Here is a 17,448-nt window from a genome sequence, read left to right as displayed (position 1 = left end):
CCTCTAAACATGTCTACGATAAGTCCAGCTTTTGCCAGTGACCCCAGCTCCTACACTCCGGAAACATCATCATCCTGCATTTGTCCTTCATTTGTCCAGCTGCCAGCTTCCCACTTTCAAAAACTCCCTTACTTTCCTTTTGGCTTTTTTAGCTCTTCCATCACTTGTATAACCAATTCCCTGTATTAAATCCCCCCTGTTTTCTTAACTGAATCCTGACTGATGAAGGAACAAAAAGGTTCTTTGTGATCTGATAGCTATAACAAATAACACTTTAAAAGAACTATAAACTGTGGCTTGCTTAGCAGCCCATATGCTAAAATTGGAATGATACAGAGAAGATTACCATGGCCTCTGTGCAAGGATGACACACAAATTCATGAAGTCCCATATTTTTCACATCTTTTAGGAATTCTTTTGTGTAAAAATATATATAAACTATTATTTAAAAAAAACTATAACTGAAGTTAAAGAAAATTTAGGTCTCTGAAAGTGTTACTGGAACACTGAGCTTCTTTAAAGTGAAGTTAGCACTAAATCATTACCTAGCATTAAAAGTTAAGAATAAATAATATATGCTAAATAGTTTGTGTTGGTAACTAAGAAAAATCTATAATTGCTCAATTTATCTCCAGTTAATATTAGCTTGGCTATGCAAGTCTAGAATATTCTGTCTATTCTAGCATATGCCTGTTTTATCACTTTACAAGCAAAAATAGTAAAGCTATTTCCAAAAAAAATTCTGTTTTGGTATTGCTAATTATAAAAAATTAAAGCTGATACTGTATCTTATAGAGTAATATATAAATGAATCTTTGAACATTATTTCAGATGTTTACATAAATGCTGGCATTTTACATATTTGAGGAAAAGAGCCCTGGTGGCACAACGGTTAAGATCTTGGCTGCTAACTGAAAGGTTGGTGGTTCAAACCCACCCAACAGCTCCATGGGAGAAAGACCTAGTGATCTGCTCACATAAAGATTATAGCCTAGAAAACCCTATGGGGCAGATCTACTCTGTCACACGGTGTTACTATGAGTCGAAATTAACTCAACAGGATCTAACAACAATAACATAGTAATTATAATAAAGTATATATATAGATCAGATCTAAAAGCCTACAAATCAATGCCTCAGGGAATGCTTAAGGCTAGGCCTAATGACAAATGTTAAGTTGTAAGTACAAAAATGTGTACCTTTTTCATTCATATTTTAAAAATTTAATGGAAAGATAAACTAATATACAAGTAGTTTTTAAGTTACTAATTTGAGTTTGTTGCCAAACTGACTACTAGGGAGCAACAGACCTGACAACTGAAAGAACTGAGCACAAAGATGTTTTCAAATAAGTAAAAGAACTTCCTCCTTTCTTCTAAATATACCCTAGCTACATCTACATCCCAGGTCAATAATATAATTTTAAAATCATCTCCATTTGCTGCCCAAAATTTTATTGCTATATTAATTTTTTCTTTTCTATTGCTGGCTAATATGGCCTATTGCAGCAACAGTCCAAAGCTGTCAAAAGTAAAATTCACATCAGGTAATAACAGGCCCACATGCACTATATTTCACCAGTGTTAAGAAGCAAAGGAGTCCCTAAAACAGGTTCTAACCTTTTTTTCTTAATGTTTTAGCCATTAATAATAACAATCTTTGTGCTTACCTAGTATAGTTCTTTGAGGAACCAAAATGATTTCTGAACTTATTATAAATACTTATGAAAGAGGAAGAAAGCAGGTCTTGATGGCAATTTCTGATGATGGTACTAAAAATGGCTAACATGTGGTATGTCTCTTCTAAAATGAATGAATGGTTCTGCTAAAATGAATTGACTCTAGTTAAAAAAAAAAAAAAAGCCACTTCAACATTTTACTACTAGTTTTCACTTAAAAAAAAAAAAAAGAGTGTTTTACAGTGGTAAAAATTTTCCTTTATTATTCCCTAAATTTAATTCCCCTTATGTATTTACTTGGAATAAATACATGCAAGGGTTTAGGGTGATATCCATCATGTCCTATTCTAGTGAGTATATGCCCAATCTCCATTCTTGGGCATTCATAAAAAAAACCAGCTGCTTTTTTAAATGAAAATAAAACAGGCAACTAAATATGAAAACTCTTCATAAAGGTGTGTTGTATACTCAGACTGAATACTTTATTCTCAATTGAGTGTGGAGCTGATGGAATCGAGCCATAATGACATTTGTGACTAGAGGGGAAGATGGAAATGATTCCATTAACCTAGAGTGCTGTAACATATGGTAATCATAGGTGGTAGAATAGCTATGTCGGACAAGGGTAGAAGTAAGCCATGTGGCACAGACATTATCAATTACCACACGTGGCAACCATGCTGGCATAATGCATCTTCTCCAGAAAGGAAATGACTTGGGCATATGAAGTTGTTTGCTATGAAAGAGTGATCTATAAATGACATATCTGGCACCAAGATAGCACACATAGTTTCCAGTAATCCAGCAAGCTGAGGACTATTAAGATTTGATGAACCTCTATATCCCTAAAAAATAACAGTAAATAAATTGCAGTTATTTACACAAAGGCAATAAGTCAAATTATCTATGCAGAATAAACTTGAGCGCTTCACATACAAAATTATTTCATTTCAAATATCCTTTTAAATTGTCACATAAATTTCTGGAATTTTTTATTTCTGGAAAAGAATGTCACGACTCTTTAAGGTATAAATCCTATTGGCAAAAGTAGATTAGATCTAGGCTATGCTGGGAGATGAAATTACAATTATTTATTCCAAAGTTGACAAAAATATTAAATAGGAAAGCAACATTATGAAAAGTGTATTTTAAGAAAATTTATTGTGCAAACATTCTTTCAGATGAGTGTGAGGTGAACTGGAGAAGAGAGACTGAAGGCTGGAAGACCAGCTGAGCAATGGGAGATGAGGGTACAGAAAAGAACGGTGTCAGTGCAACTGAAGATGAACAGAAGAAGCTAAGAGACACAAACAGAAAGATCAGAAATTCTAAAAAAGCACCTGATGACACAACTTGGGAAAAGGCAGCAACCCACCTAGGGAACCTCCCAGGTGGCTGTTACCATCATATACTGCTGCATACAAACTGCTTCAAAACTTAGTGGATTAAAACAAAAACCATTTAATTTCACACCTCTGTAGGTTGACTGAGCAAGGTAGTTCTCACTTACTGGTCTCATGAGGTTTACAGTCACGTAACAGTTGGGGATTGAGTCATCTGAAAGTTCAAGTGGGCTGGACATCCAAGATGTCTCACTCACTGTGATCATTAAGGTTGTATGTGAACTTGGCTGGGCCATGATTCTCAGTAGTTTGGCGGTCGTATGATGATGTAATCACTTCCATGATGAGATTTGATATAATGTGATCACCTCCATGATGGGATCTGCTGTGAGTAGCCAATCAGTTGGAAGGGAGTTTCCTTGGCCCTGTGGCCTGCGTTGAAAATAAGTGGACATTCTGGCAAGGTTTGTGGGCTTTTGCTCACTCTGGATCCTGCAGCTGGCTCCTGTTCATCTGACCTCCAGTTCTTGGGATTTGAGCTAGCAGCTTATCTGCTGGCTTGCCTGCTGGTTTTGGGATTCGTTGGTCTTCAAAACCTGTGAGCAAGAGCTCTGCTCTGTGACCTACTGATCTTGGGTTCGCCAGCCCCTGTGGCTATGTGAGTCAGGAAAAGCCTCTCTCCTGACCCACAGATTTGGGATGTTCCAGCCTCTACAACCATGTGAGCCATTTCCTTGGTATGAATCTCTCTCTACAAATATGTATAAGCTTTACTGGTTTTGCTTCTCTAGAGAACCCAGCCTAAGACATTTGGTACCAAAGAGTGGGGTGCTGCTCTAATAGATACCTAAAACATGGAAGCAGTTTTGAAACTGTGAATGGATAGAGATTGGAAGAGTTTTAAAGTGCCTAATAGTAAAAGCCTAGATTGCCTTGAAGAGACTGTTGGTGGAATTATGGACATCAAAGCCAATTCTGGTGAGGACTCAGAAGGAAGTGAGAAGAGCTGTTACACTGGAGAAAGCACAGACAGTGAGAAGCAGTATCAGAGAAATGGCAGCAGCAGAAAACAGCAGCAGCAGAACCAGGGAACCAGTGCCAGACAGCACAGGAGCCGACCCACAGAGGGAGAGAGATGAGTGCCTTTGCGCAAGAGGCTTCCTTGTGGAGTGGAGTGCCTTCAGGCACTTGTTGGTGAAGTTAGGCTTGCCAACACATGGAGCAAGAGAGCTGAGTGTCTTCTGGCCAAAGTTTACTGGCGGAGTGGGGTGCATCTAGGCACCTACTGATGGAGCTATAGAGCTTTGGAACACTTGCCCCAGCAGGGCAGATGCAGGTGGTGAGGCCCAAGGGGCCAAGAGGCCAAGGAGCCAGGAAGCAGAAGCTGAAGAGACAAGGAACACAGGAAGCAGAGCTGCCTCAGTCTCAAAGGGTAGGGCCACGACCTCTGAGGTCTCAAAGTGTGGAGTTGCCACTCAGATGAAATAGAAGAATGGGGCTGTCTAAATGTGAGGGAGCAGAGTTGCCATTCCAGTGGGCCTGGAAGATGAAGCTGAAGGCCAGGGCTGAGGGGCCTCCACTCAAAATCTGGAGAGGGTGGCCAATTCCTATAGACTGGAGGGCAGGACAATTGTATAAATGGTCTCAGAGAACAGAGGATAATTTTCAAGCCTTGAAGGCTAATGTAATGTGTTCTGCTGACTTGCTTGGTGCCTGTTATCCCTGTTTTCCCTCCAATTTCTTCCATTTGTAATGGAAACGTCTAGCTTGTGCCTATTCCACCATTACACTTTGGAAACGGATAACTTGTATTCTAGATTTCACAGATGAAGATGAATTTTTGGATTTTGGACTTGGGGCTGATTTAAGACTTTTAATATGATATGATGCTGTAAATGTGTTTTACATGTGGCAAGGACATGAATTTTGGGGGCCAAAGGGTGGAATGTTAGGGATTGAGTTGTATGCCCCAAAAATGTGTGTTAACTTGGCTAGGCCATGATTCCCAGTATTGTGTGATTATCCACCATTTTGCCATCTGATGCAATTTTCCTATGTGTTGTAAATTTTGCCTCTATGATGTTAATGAGGCAGGATTAGAGGTAGCTATGCTAATGAGGCACAACTCAATCTACATGATTAGATTGTGTCTTAAGTCAATCTGTTTTGTGATATAAAAGAGAGAATTGAGCAGAGAGACAGGGGGAACCTCATACCACCAAGAAACAAGACCCAGCAAAATAGCATGTCCTATGGACCCAGGGTCCCTGCACTGAGAAGCTCCTAGACCAGGGTAAGATTGATGACAAGGACCTTCTGTGAGAGCCAACAGAGAGAGAAAGCCTTCCCCTGGAGCTGGCACACTGAATTCAGTCTTCTAGGCTCCTAGACTGTGAGAGAATAAATTTGTTTATTAAAGCCATCCACTTGTGCTATATCTGTTATAGTAGCACTAGATAACTAAGACACTCACATTATACTTTTCAATCATATTTTAAAAAATTGAGTGGAAAATGGCCAATATATAAATCATTTTACAAGATATTAATTTGTCTGGCTGTTAACTGGGAGCTCAGCTGAGGCTGGCAACTAGAATACCTACACATTACTTCTCCATTATGATGGCCTTAGGATAGTCAGATTTCCTACATGGTGGCTTAGGGCTCCAAGAGTGAGTGTTCCAATGAATAAGGCAGAAAAAGGTATATAGCCCTTTATGACTTCATCTTATAAGTCAATAGAGTTATTTCCATGGCACTCTATAGATCAAAGCAGTGACAGGCCCACCCAGATTCATGAAGAGGGAGCAAAGACCTCACTTCCTGACGAGAGAAGTGTCCAAGAATTCATGGCCATGTTTTAAACCACCATAGTGACATTTACCTTCATGAATTTATGACAAAATTCAGCAACTTGGACCTGGAGCCTCAGAAATTTGAGTGTCCCAAACTTAATTACACTGAGGGATATTAACTAATGAATCTCACAAGAAGCTGATTTATAAAAATCACAATGACCACATATGAATTTACAAGAACTACTTCCAAGGAGTAAACCAGACATTTGCCTTGATCTGGCTGTAACCAAAGTACCTGGGAAATCTAGTTACCAAAATGTTGATAGTTGGTACACATGGAATCAAATAAGAGTTCATTATGATTCAAATATTTAATGGAATCAGACTGAGATAGCCTAATGCAACCATTTCCACAATAAGGGCTGGATATTAGAACCAATCTAAGAAGGACCTTTGATTTCCTTGAATAGGCCTTGAGCGGTTACATCAAAGTTTGCCCCATTTTTACCCTCCTTTTTCTAACAGTGCTTCTGTTGCTTACTGACACTCTTTTTGCTTTGCTTTTTCTTTTTTTTCTAACACTTCTGATTGGTACATTTTCTTAAGTATATGATCCCATGTCATATTCTCTCATTAAAGAAGGGTTTCTACCCTAGCATTACTGACATTTTTGACCATATATTTTTTTTTTTTTTCTGTTTTGGACGGGTTGTCGGATGCATTTTAGGATGTTTAGCAGCATCTCTCAGTTTTACTCACTAGATGCCAGTGGCACCCCACTACTTGGTTGTGATTACCAGATATCTCCAGGCATTTCCAAAAGTCCTCTGGGAAGCGAAATCATCCCCAGTTGAGAACCCCTTCATTAATGTAATTAAGAGCATAGGCTCTGGAGTTAGACTTGTTTTGAATTCTTCATCAGCTGCTTTCTAGTGGGATGACATTGAGCAAGGCGTAAAATATGATGTACATTTCTTGGTTTAGGTTGTGCAGCAGTTATACTCCTTTCCTAGCAGCATCTCAACTTCTTTTGTGGAATTACCTCTTTTCCACTGTAGGTAGTTCTGGTAGGGTGTTAAAACCAGATTCCTGCCCTCTTACAGAAGCCAACGATGTCCCTAGTGATTTCTTCCCCTAGATTCCATCACATCCTGGGATCAGGCACGAACCTAAGTTAGGTCAGTGGAATGCTTTCTTCTCTGACTAAATCTTGAGCAAGAAATCAGGATAGAAGAAAAGTGGTGGTCCATTAATCCCAGTGCACTTGCACCATGGGACGGTCCCAATGATTCCTGTTGTCCGGCTCTCTGGAACTACACTAGGTCATACATTTCCAAACAGGTTTCTTTTGCCTTCCTGATATTTTTATATACCTATGTTGTTTCTTGATATCATTCCAATAAATTCCTTTTGGTTTAAACTGCCAGTCAGTTTCTATTATTTACAACTGAAAGCACCCAAAGTAATAAATGTAACTTCCCTGGTGGTATAGTGGTTAGGAGCTACAGCTGCTAACCAAAAGATCAGCAGTTCAAATTCACCAGCATCTCCTTGGAAACCCTGTGGGCAGTTCTACTCTGTCCTATAGAATCGCTATGAGTCAGAATCCACTCGACAGCAATGGGTTTGGTTTTGAGGTTAAAAATACCCACCCTCACGAAGTTACTGAATGGACTATTTATATCAAGACATGTAAAAGACTTAAAATAGTCCCTGGTACTTACTAAGCACGCAATAAATTTTAGTCATTATTAGTGTCTTGAGGATTTCATAATATAACTCTGAGAGAAAGCTTATTTCTCTAATTTCCAAGTTCTTAGAGTACAACTTGCTGACACTTCAGTGTACCTCTTATAGAATCAATAATTTGGCAAATGATTAGATGTGCAGTCATTAAGAGTGTGAGGCTTTGAGAAAGGTTCTGACATTAAGAGAAACAAAGTTGAAAAAGAACCAGTTTTGAGAAAAAATGAGGTTGGTTTTACACATGTCAAAATGCTTGATAGAACTACGAGAATGCTAATTAAAAATGCACCACAGTGTTTTTGGAGCATGGGTAATGTGGTTGTTAGTTGCCTTCAAGTCAGCTCCAACTCATGGTGACCTTATAACAGAAACATTGCTTAGTCCTGTGTCATCTTCATGATCTTTGGTATGTCTGAGTCCATTGTGGCTATTGTGTAAATCCATATCAGTGAGGGTTTTCCTCATTTCCATTGGCCATATACCAAACATGATGTCCTATTCTATTAATTGGTTTTTTCTGATGATGTGTCCAAAGTAAGCAAGTTGAAGTTTCATCATCCTTGCTTCTAAGGAACATTCTGGTTGTATTTCTTCTAAAGCTGACTTGTTCTTTCTTTTGGCAATCCACAGCATATACAATATTCTTCCCCAACACTATGGTTTAAATGCATCAATTGTTCCTTTTTCATTTCCAAATTTTGCATGCATATGGAGTGTTTGAGTAGACCACGTCTTGAGTCAGATGCACCTTAATCATCAAAGCGACATCTTTGCTTTTTAACATTTTAAAGAGGTCTTCTGCAGCAATATGTCCTTTGATTTCTTCCCTTCTGCATCCATTGAGGTTTGCTATTGATTCAAATAGAATGAAATGTTGACAGCTTCAATTTCTTCTTTGCTTATCATGAAGCTGTTTATCAGTCCAGTTCTGAGGATTTTTGTTTTCTTCATGTTCAGGTATAATTCTTACTGAAGTCTGTAGTTTTTTGACCTTCATCAGTAAGTGTTGCAAGTCATTTTCATTTCAAGGTTATATGATCTACATATCAAAGGTTGTTAATGAGTCTTCCTCCAATCCTTATGGCACATTCTTCATATAGTCTGGCTTCTCAGATTATTTGTCCAGCATACCGATTGATAAGTCAATCGGTATGCTGAGCAAATAAAGGATACAGCCCTGCTGCATGTCTTTTCCAGTTTTGAACCTATGGGTAAAAAACTGAGTGACACAAAAAGTATCAAAAAAAGATAGAAGGAAGGGAAAGACAACACTCAATACATGGAAGGTCAGCTCAATTGGACTGGACCAAAAGCAAAGAAGTTTCCGGAATAAAATGAATGCTTCAAAGGCCAGAAGAGCAGGGGTGGGGGTCTGGGGAAAATGGTTTGAGGGGACTTCTATGTCAATTGGCAAAATAATTCTATTATGAAAACATTCCGCATCCCACTTTGAAATGTGGCGTCTGGGGTCTTAAAGGCTAACAAGTGGCCATCTAAGATGCATCGATTGGTCTCAACCCACCTGGAGCAAAGGAAAATGAAGAACACCAAGGTCACACGATAACTAGGAGCCCAAGAAACCCAGAGACCTACATCACCCTGAGACCAGAAGAACTAGTTGGTGCCTGGCCACAATCGATGACTGCCCTGACAGGGAGCACAACAGAGAACTCCTGAGGGAACAGGAGATCAGTGGGATGCAGACCCCAAATTCTCATAAAAAGACCATACTTAATGGTCTGACTGAGACTAGAGGAATCCTGGTGGCCATGCTCCCCAGATCTTCTGTCGGCACAGGACAGGAACCATCCCCGAAGACAACTCATCAGACATGAAAGGGACTGGTCAGCGGGTGGGAGAGAGATGCTGATGAAGAGTGAGCTAATTATATCAGGTGGACACTTGAGAGTGTGATGGCAGCTCTGTCTGGAGGGGGGATGGGAGGATAGAGAGAGAGGGAAGCTGACAAAATTGTCATGAAAGGAGAGACTGAAAGGGCTGACTCAATAGAGGAAGAGCAGGTGGGAGTACGGAGTAAGATGTATGTAAACTTATATGTGACAGACTGATTGGATTTGTAAACGTTCACTTGAAGCTTAATAAAAGTTAATTAAAAAAAAAAAGATAGAAGGAATATACAGAGTCACTGTACCGAAAAGAATTGATCAATGTTTAACCATTGCAGGAGTTAGCATATGATCAAGAACCATTGGCAATAATGGAAGAAATTCAAGCTGCATTGAAGGCACTGGCAAAAAACAAGGCTCCAGGAATAAGCAGAATGTCAACTGACATGCTTCAGCAAATGAATGCAACACTGGAAGTGCTTACATGTGTATGTCAAGAAATTTGGAAGACAGCTACCTGGCCCACCAACTGGTAGAGATCCATTTTTGTGCCCATTCCAAAGAAAGGTGATCAAATGGAATGCAGAAATTATCAAACTATTACTGATATCACATGCTAGCAAAATTCTGCTGAAGATAATTCCAAAACATCTGCAGCCATACACTGACAAGGAACTGACAGAAGTTCAACCTAAATTCAGGAGAAGAAATGAAAAGTGGGATATCATTGCTGTTGTCAGGTAGATCTTGGCTGAAAGCAGAGAATACCAGAAAGATGTTTGCCTGTGTTTTATAATGAACATGAAGGCATTCAATTGTGTGGATCATAACAAATTCTGGATACCATTGCAATGAATGGGAATTTCAGCAATACTTAGTTGTGCTCATGTGGAAACTACATGAATTAAGAAGCAGTTGTTTGTGCATATGAATTATTGAATTGGAATCTAATTTGTTGTGTCAGCTTTCACCTAAAACACAATAGTAAAAAAAAAAAAATCTTCATTATGCGGCCGTGTATACTGATTTTTGTGTTCTTATATGCATCCAGAACAAGGACTACCTAGTAAACGTCTTATTTTCCCTCTCCTCGAGAAAAAAAAAAAAAAAAAAAAATCAGTTTTTCAAATGGAACAAGGGGATACTGCATCATTCAAAATTGGAAAAAGCATCGACAATAGAGTTTAATATGTTATTTTGGGTGGAATGATTAACATGATAATTGATATATGGAGCTAGGAAAATTCTTTTGAGATTGGAGTATAAACAGAAAAATGGAGCCACATAAACCAGAGACTGTATCAGCCCTGAGACCAGAAGAACTGGATGGTGCCCAGCTACAACCAATGACTGCCCTGACAGGGGACACAACAGAGAATCTCTGATGGAGTAGGAGAACAGAGGGATGCAGACCTCAAATTCCTGTAAAAAGACCAGACTTAATGGTCTGACTGAGACTAGAAGGACCCTGGAAGTCATGGTCCCAGACCTTCTGTTAGCCCAAGACTGGGACCATTCCCAAAGCCAACTCTTCAGACAGGGACTGGACTGGACTGGACTATAAGACAGAAAATGATACTGGTGAGGAGTGAGCTTCTTGGCTCAAGAAGACACGTGAGACTATGTGGGCAGCTCGTATCTTGAGGCAAGATGAGAAGGCAGGGGGAGAGAGCTGGCTGAATGGACACGAGGAATACAGTGGAAAGGAGGAGTATGCTGTCTCGGGGGAGAGCAACTAGGAGTACATAGCAAGATAAGTCTTTGTATTAGAGACTGACTTGATTTGTAAACTTTCACTTGAAGCACAATAAAAAAAAAAAGAGAGAGAAATGGAGAACCAAAAGGATTCTTTCATTAGAAGCAGAAGCCAATTCTGGCTGATTTAAACAAAGACAATTAAAAAAAAAAATCCATTGTTGTTGAGTCAATTCTGACTCACAGCGACCCTCTAGGACAGAGTAGAAGTGCCCCACAGGGTTTCCAAGGAGAAGCTGGTGGATTCGAACTGCTGAATTAGAAGCCAAGCTCTTAACCACTGTACCATCAAGGCTCCTAAAGACAATTTAGGAGAGGGCTAATGAGGTAGCTCACTAGGAGAACTAAAGTCATTTTAGCTATCAAATCAGCAGAAATTACTCAACTATTTTATCCAGTTATTGCTGCTAGAATAAATGCACTTCACTCACTTATCCCAGTCCTGGGTCTTTCTCTCTAGTTTCAAAGTCCAGGGTTACAGAGTTCTATTGGCTTGGGCTGATTCACCTGCCTACCCTTCACTAGGGCGGCAAGGAACCCGAACTAACAATTCTCGCTAAGACTACACACAATGGAGAATGGGAGACATGACTGTACAAAAGGAAAATGGGAAACTAGTAGGAAGAGTGGATACTGAATGTCATAAAAGGCCCTATGAATGTACATTAAAGGGGCCTCCAATTCAGGCAGAGGACAGAATGCTTTAATATCAGGGATGCCAAAGGAGAGGTTCAAAGTGTCAAATGTACAAAATAAGCAAATGTATAGAGACCAAAGTTTATTAGTGGCTACCAGGGGTGGGAGAGAGGAGGAGAGGGGGAGTCATTGCTTACAGGACCCTGAGTTTCTGTTAATGCTGGTGGAATAATTTGGAAAAGGATAGTGGTGATGGTTGCACAACATGATGAACATAATCAATGTCACTAAATTGTACACGTGAAGAATGCTGAAATAGCAAATGTTTTGTTATATATATTCTTACTACGATAAAAAAATTTTTTTTCAAGTGTCAAATGCTGCTTAAAGAATGAGACAAGTATGGAAAAAAAGCCTCTGTATTAGGTTGTAAGTGCAGTAGGAAGCCACTGGAGAGCTGTAAGAAGGGAATGACATGAACGCATATACCTTTTTAAAAGATTACTCTGGCTGCTGTTGTGGCAAATGGATTATAGGTCAGTGTAAGCAGCAAGGCTAATTGGGAAATTACTGTATTACTCCATGTTAGAAGAGATTTTGGTGTATAGTATGGTAGTAGCAAATGGAGAGATTGTATTTAAGACATGTTTTGAAGCTATAGCTGACAGGGACTTGCTGATGGATTAGACATAGGAGTGAGGATATGAAAGAAACCAAATGTCTTCGATTTTTGGTTTGAATGAAATTGGGTAGATAAGAGGATATGGTTCTTTTGGGGAAGTGATTTGAGAAGTTGAGTTTGAAATATTTATTATACGTGTAAGTAGAAATGTCAGGTTGGCAGTTCATTGCACCAGTCTGGAGCTGAGAAGAAAAGTTAGATTGGCTTCCTTAAATATCAGCACCCTCTTTTCATCAATTTTAGATAATTCTTTATCTCCAATCTTCTAATCTTACCAACATCCTACCCATAAAAAAAATTTTGTTAAAAATAAACGTCAGCGCAAGAAACAGAAAGGGCCACATGAACCAGAGACCTACATCACCCTGAGACCAGAAGAACTAGTTGGTGCCTGGCCACAATCGATGACTGCCCTGACAGGGAGCACAACAGAGAACTCCTGAGGGAACAGGAGATCAGTGGGATGCAGACCCCAAATTCTCATAAAAAGACCATACTTAATGGTCTGACTGAGACTAGAGGAATCCTGGTGGCCATGCTCCCCAGACCTTCTGTTGACACAGGACAGGAACCATCCCCGAAGACAACTCATCAGACATGAAAGGGACTGGTCAGCGGGTGGGAGAGAGATGCTGATGAAGAGTGAGCTAATTATATCAGGTGGTCACTTGAGAGTGTGTTGGCAACTCTTGTCTGGAGGGGGGATGGGAGGATAGAGAGAGAGGGAAGCTGGCAAAATTGTCACGAAAGGAGAGACTGAAAGGGCTGACTCAATAGGGGGAGAGCAAGTGGGAGTACGGAGTAAGATGTATGTAAACTTATATGTGACAGACTGATTGGATTTGTAAATGTTCACTTGAAGCTTAATAAAAGTTAATAAAAAAAAAAAAATGTCTTCTGACATTGCCACATGTCCCTTGGGGACAAAATCACCTCCAATGGAGAACCACTGTTTCAGAGATTGAGCGTGGCCTGTTTAGACTAAGTGCTATCTGAAAGGGAATCGTGCCAATGTCTTATAATATTCCCTCCCCATCTTTCAGGAAGTGCTACATAATATTCTAAAAGTTAAGTGCACAGAGATGGTTTCAGTTACAGTGAATCTTTAGAATGGAATTGCAAAATACAAAGGCTTTTGATTCTTCATTATGTTGTTTATAAAAAGCGAAGAACATTATTATTAAAGAGTCATAAAGTATAATGCATAGACTTTTTAGAATAAAATCTATTCTGTTTAATTAGTTGATATAAGCTGCACCTGTAGAAATAAATACTATTTAGTACCTCAAAAAATAATAATAAAAATTAAAAAATAAACGTCAGGAGGCGAAGACAAGATGGAGGAATAGACAGATGCTTCCAGCAAGCCCTCTTTACAACAAAGACCTGACAATACAAGGGAAACGAGTGTATTTGTGCCAAGCTGGGAGCCCTGAGCTTCAAAGGCAAGCTTAGAAAACGAACTGAGGGGCAGGAGGAGGAAGAGACCGTTCAGAAGCAGAGAGGAGTTACGGAGCCTGAGTCACGGGGAGCCCTCAGGCACCATTCCCAGAGAGGCAGCGGTGGGCTGGTACTAGCATTCGGCTACAATTTCCTCTGGGAGAAGCAGCCAGCCACACAGCCTACTCACACCTCCAGAACCAGAGAAGAACAGCACTCTCAGCAAAAGCTAAGTACTTGCGTATATTTTACTGCACCTCCCCACCCCCAAGCTGGCTTCAGCGGGGAATTCCCTGGGCCAGAGATAGGCCCTGCTGAGCACCTAGAGTCATCCTCCCAGCCTTGGAGAAGGAAAAAATTTGCAACTGGGGGAAGACATAATTTCCCAGCTCCACTAACTGGGGAAGCTCAGAACAGAAGCAGCTCCTGTCCAGGCGTAAACATTCCAGCTTTCCCTTCTGCATGGACCTGTGTGGGCCTATTTTGGGAGAACAGGCCCTTGTTGGCAGACTCCAACCGTTTCACCTGTGCGGTGGAGAGGTGGGTGTTTGATGTTTGACATTGCTTTGCCTATTAAACAAGGTCCTCACCTACCCACATCAGGGACCTAAGCACTGGTAGCTCCACTCAGGTCACACAGTCACAGGCAACAGGGGTCCAAGGATAACTGGTACCTCCCAGTCCTTACAACCAAAAACTTTGGGTGCCCACGGTCCATCTGCAGAACCCACCCACCTGCATGCTCTAGGAAACAGGGACACAGATTCCTCAGAGACGCTTGGGGGTCAGTTCTCAGCCCTGTGCCTTGTTCAGAGCATGATCCCCCTGCTGCAATCAGATACCAGTACATACACCAATCACCCCTGCCCATCTAAGACTGTAGGATAGAGCCTGTACCACACACTTGATGTTCAGCTACCTGGACACCTGAGCTGAATTCATACAAGCAAACTGAATGGACTCCTAGACTGATATACCTGATAACAGCTCTAGCCAGCTGGGGACGGGATTTCAGAGCTCCAAAGGTGAAAATAACCAAGCTAGCTCACTCAAGCAACCCATAGGGATATACCAAAACAAAACAAAGCAAGAAGCTACAACAGAGTAAGCAAGCATAAACTAATACAATAACTTATAGATGGCTCAGAGACAACAGTCAATATCAAATCACATAAAAAAACAGACCATGATCACCTCAACAAGCTCTCAAAACAAAGAATACAGGGATCTTCTAGATGAAAGAGCATTCCTGGAATTACCAGAGACAGAATAGAAAAGATTAATATACAGAACCCTTCAAGACATCAGGAAGGAAATGAGGCAATACACAGAACAAGCCAAAGAACACTCAGATAAAGCAATTGAAGAAATTAGAAAGATTATTCAGGAACATAATGAAAAATTTAATAAGCTGGAAAAATCCATAGACAGAGAGCAATAAAAAATTCAGAAGATTAACAATAAAATTACAAAAGTAGACAACTCAATAGAAAGGAGCAGAATTGAGCAATTAGAAGCTAGAATTTCTGAAATCGAAGATAAATCACTCGGCACTAATATATCTGAAGAAAGATCAGATAAAAGAGTTAAAAAAAATGAAGAAACCTTAAGAATCATGTGGGATTCTATCAAGAGAAATAACCTACAAGTGATTGGAGTACCAGAGCACGGAGGGATAACAGAAAATACAGAGAGAATTGTTGAAGATCTTTTGGCAGAAAACTTCCCTGATCTCGTGAAAGGTGAGACGATATCTATCCAAGATGCTCATCAAACTCCACATAAGATAGATGTTAAAAGAAAGTCACCAAGACATACTATTATCAAACTTGCCAAAACCAAAGATAAAGAGAGAATTTTAAGAGTGGCTAGGGATAAACGAAAAGTCACCTACAAAGGAGAGGTAATAAGAATAAGCTCGAACTACTCGGCAGAACCATGCAGGCAAGAAGGCAATGGGATGACTTATATAAAGCTCTGAAGGAAAAAAATTGCCAGCCAAGAAACATATATCCAGCAAAACTGTCTCTCAAACATGAAGGTGAAATTAAGACATTTCCAGATAAACAGAAGTTTAAGGAATTTGTAAAAACCAAACCAAAACTACAAGAAATACTAAAGGGAATTCTTTGGATAGAAACTCAATAATATCAGGTATCAACCCAAGACTAGAACACTGGGCAGAGCAATCAGAAGTCAACCCAGACAGGGAAATCAAAAAAACAAAGCAAGATTAAGGGGGAAAAAAAAAAGCTCAAAACACGGTAACAGCGATGTTATTATATAAAAAGAAGAGAACATTAAAACAATAAAGAGGGACTGAGAAATGTAATCATAGATCTTCCATATGGAGAGGAAGATAAGGCAATATGAAGAAATAAAAGTTAGGTTTAAATTTAGAAAAATAGGGGTAAATAATAAGGTAAGCACAAAGGAAACGAACTGTCCTACTCATCAAAATAAAATACAAGAAAAAAATACAGACTCGGCAGAAACAAAATCAACAACGAATATGAGGAAAGGACAATATACAATCTACTCAGCACATAAAATCAAGTGGGAAAAAGAAACTGTCAACAACACACAAAAAAAGACATCAAAATGATAGCACTAAATTCATACCTATCCATAATTACCCTGAATGTAAATGGACTAAAGGCACCAATAAAGAGACAGAGAGTGGCAGAATGGATTAAAAAACAAGATCCATCTATATGCTGCCTACAAGAGACACACCTTAGACTTAGAGACACAAACAAACTAAAACTCAAAGGATGGAAAAAAATATATCAAGCAAACAACAATCAAAAAAGAGCAGGGAAAAAAAAAAAGAGCAGGAGCGGGAATATTAATTTCTGACAAAATAGACTTGAAAGTTAAATCCATCATAAAGGATAAGGAATGACATTACATAATGATTAAAGGGACAATATGCCAAGAAGGCCCCATATTTAATGATATTAAATATGCACCCAATGACAGGGAAGCAAGATAGATAAAACAAACTCTATCAGCATTGAAAAGTGAGATAGACAGCTCCACAATAATAGTAGGAGACTTCAACACACCACTTTCGGTGAAAGACAGGACATCCAGAAAGAAGCTCAATAAAGACACAGAAGATCTAAATGCCACAATCAACCAACTTGACCTCATAGACATATATAGAACACTCCACCCAACAGCAACCAAGTATGCTTTCCTTTCAAGTGCACATGGAACATTCTCCAGAATAGACCACACATTAGGTCATAAAGCAAGCCTTAGCAGAATCCAAAACACTGAAATATTACAAAACATCTTCTCTGACCATAAGGCCATAAAAGTAGAAATCAGTAACAGAAAAGGCAGGGAAAAGAAATCAAACACTTGGAAACTGAACAATACCCTGCTCAAAAAAGACTGGATTATAGAAGACATTAAGGATGGAATAATGAAATTCATAGACTTGAATGAAAATGAAAACACTTCCTATCAGAACCTTTGGGACACAGCAAAAGCAGTACACGGAAGTCAATTTATAT

General features: G+C 39.6%; 1 non-coding gene across 1 annotated transcript; it reads left to right on the top strand.

Annotated features, from left to right (window-relative positions):
* Positions 1-293: 293 nt before the first annotated feature.
* On the top strand, positions 294-397 carry LOC111751808 (U6 spliceosomal RNA). Its single transcript, XR_002786890.1, has one exon. It is a non-coding gene; the product is annotated as a U6 spliceosomal RNA (small nuclear RNA).
* The last annotated feature ends 17,051 nt before the right edge of the window (positions 398-17,448 follow it).

Source organism: Loxodonta africana, chromosome 18 (assembly GCF_030014295.1).
Source record: "Loxodonta africana isolate mLoxAfr1 chromosome 18, mLoxAfr1.hap2, whole genome shotgun sequence".
In the NCBI taxonomy this organism is placed as follows: domain Eukaryota; kingdom Metazoa; phylum Chordata; class Mammalia; order Proboscidea; family Elephantidae; genus Loxodonta; species Loxodonta africana.
Note: the sequence above shows the minus strand (reverse complement) of the source record. Positions and strands in the feature narration are given on the sequence as shown.